At 51.4% G+C, this 2,703-nt stretch overlaps 1 pseudogene; it reads right to left on the minus strand.

The window, feature by feature from the left end:
• Window positions 1-389: 389 nt before the first annotated feature.
• LOC102539318 (ubiquitin-conjugating enzyme E2 R1 pseudogene) lies at window positions 390-1,187 on the minus strand (annotated as a pseudogene).
• Window positions 1,188-2,703: the final 1,516 nt, after the last annotated feature.

The raw sequence follows: 2,703 nt of genomic DNA on the forward strand, positions 1-2,703 counted from the left end.
CCTTGGATCCTCTGCAATTCCCTATCCTTAGTTGAAAATCTCTACCTGCTCTTTTTTTTTGTTTGTTTGTTTCTCATAGTCGCTTTGTTTAGATTACAAACAAACTAAAGCAGAGGGAAGAGGTGACCCCAGTTAATCCGTCCACTCGCGAGTTGGGACCCCAAGTCTGCGGGTGCAGCTGCGGAAGCGGCAGGCAGGGCCGGGACCGCCGCCCGCAGGCCCCGGCCCGGCCCGGCCCGGCCCGGCCCGGCGCCCGGCACACCTGCGGCCGCAGGACGACCGCGCGGGCTGCCCCTCAGAGGCCGCGGAGACCCAGGCGAACGCGCGGAGCGGCCCAGGACGGCCCGGGAGCCCACACAGTGCGGCCGGCTGAGGTAAAGTTTGTAAGTTCATTCGTGGGGACGCGGTGTCAGGACTCCTCCTTGTTGCCGGAGTCGTCCCGGTCGTCGGGGGAAGCCGCTGTGGGTCTGGGCCTGGGCCTTGGCCTCGCCGTCCGCGCTGGGGTCGTCGGGCGGCGCCCCCGCGCGGCCGGCCCGGGCCTCACGCGGCGGTCGGCCGCCTGCGGGGCACCTTCGCGCCGTCTGCGTGGCGTCCGCCCGGGTCCTCAGGACCTGCTTCCGGAAGGTGCCCGCGTACCCCCGGCCTCGCCTGGGCTCTCCGCCCGCTTCCTGTGCATCGCGGAGGCGCCCACGGTGGCCCGCGAGGGCGTGTTGGGTTCGTGCAGGAGGGAGATGGGGCTCAGGAGGATGACCCTGACGTCCTGGGTGGGGTTCCACCGCCCCGAGGGGAGGGCCGCTCCCCGTTCTGGGGGGTCATGGAACGGGGAGTGGGGTGGGGTGGGGGATGGAGATGCACTGGTCACCAGTCTCATAGATGTGGGGTGCCACATCCTGGTCAGGAACCAAAAGGCCGGCAGGGAGCCACGGTAGTGGATGCGGAACTTGAGGCCCTCCTTGAAGTAGCCGCCCTCGTAGTAGGTGTTGGGGGCCCCAAAGATGGCCACCTCCCAGTTGTTGAGGTCGCCCTCCCTCGTCCACCAGGGTCACCCAGGAGCCCTCCACCCGCTCCTCCTGCAGCCCCTTGAGCTCCAGCTGCAGCGCCTTCTGCGGGCTGGGCAGCTGACGGGCCGGGCTGGGGGCCTTCCTCCCCTGCTCTGACTTTTGACATGACCCTTTTGTCACAGCCATTTGGAGCGGTCTCTGAAACTGGAATGACAGTTATGTTTTGATGTTCTCCCTTTGATGCAGCTGTTTTAATCTGGGGTACTGTGATACAACTTACCTAAAACACTATTAATTTACATCTCACCACCAAAATGAAAATATCTTGTTTATTTCTGAAAGTATAATACGCAGTTGCCCTTGAAAAAGATGGATTTGAACTGCATCGGTCCACTTCTACGTGGATTTTTTTTCAACGATAAATAGTACAGTGCTACATGACCCCCAGTTGGTTGAATCTGGGAATTTGGAAGGGCATATTGGGAGGAACGTGTACAGACCACCCACTGGGATCTCTGTGCAGCGGGTGGCACCCTTAACCCCCTGAATTGTTCAAGGGTCAGCTGTACCTAGAAATGTGGAAAACCTTAGGACTCACTCCTGTATGGGTACAAGTGTGTGTGCTGTGCTCTGTATGTGTGTATGTATAATAGAATAAAAGAAAAATAAATTTCCTGAAATAAATTCCTGGGTCAAAGAATGTACATGTTTAAAATGTTGACAAATGTTGCCAAACTGATCTCCAAAAAGACTCATAATTCATTCAGCAACTTTTATTGAGATCCTAGTATATCCTAAGTACTGTGTACTGTTTAGGGTACAGTGGTGAGCTGCAATGGGTGTGGTCCCTGCCATTGTGTAGTCTGTATAAGTATTAGTAAGGGAGGACACATATGCTGTTAGAAAGCACAGTAGAGAGAATTTGGCCTAGTTGGGGAGTTCAAGGATGACTTCCTGGAGGAAGTGGGATTTCAGATGAGATCTGAAGCTTAAGAAGAAGTTGTCTAGACTGATAAGGGAGGTAAGAGCTCTTCACCCTCAGCCTGTGCACACGTGCTGCTGGGGGAGTTGAAGAAGGCTTGTGTGGCTGGAGTGGAAAGGGGTGGGTGGGAGTACTGTGCAAAATGAGGCTGGAAATATGGATAGGGAGAACCCCACAGGTGGATTCATAGGTCTTGCTAAAGATTTTATTGTTATTCTAATAGCAAGAAGAGACATAAGCAATGATTGGAGAATCATACTTACGTTTTAAAAAGATAACTTTGGCGAGTAGAAAGAACTGATAAACAGAGGCAAGAATGAACACAGGATGACAACACAACTTAGGAGGCTATTGTAGAAGTCCAGGTGATGGGTGATAACAGTTCATACTAGTCTGCAGGACAGACAATAAGAAGATCAAAGCAGAAATATAGGAAAATGGATGATTTTATGATTATACCAATTAATACTACTATTAAAATGGATATCATTGATCTTTTTCATCTTTGCCAATCCAACAGATATGTGTATAGTATATATTATATGTAATATGGATTATATATACAATTTATAATATTGTTATATATAAAGTTTTCCTTTGATGATGAGTAAGGTTGAATATTTTTTCCCTTTTCATTGACCATGTTCATTTTTATTCATTTCTTCTTTTGAATTACCTGAACATGTACTTTGTCCATTTTCTCTCTGGGCTGTGTGTCCT

Source organism: Vicugna pacos, chromosome 6, assembly GCF_048564905.1.
Source record: "Vicugna pacos chromosome 6, VicPac4, whole genome shotgun sequence".
Lineage (NCBI taxonomy): Eukaryota > Metazoa > Chordata > Mammalia > Artiodactyla > Camelidae > Vicugna > Vicugna pacos.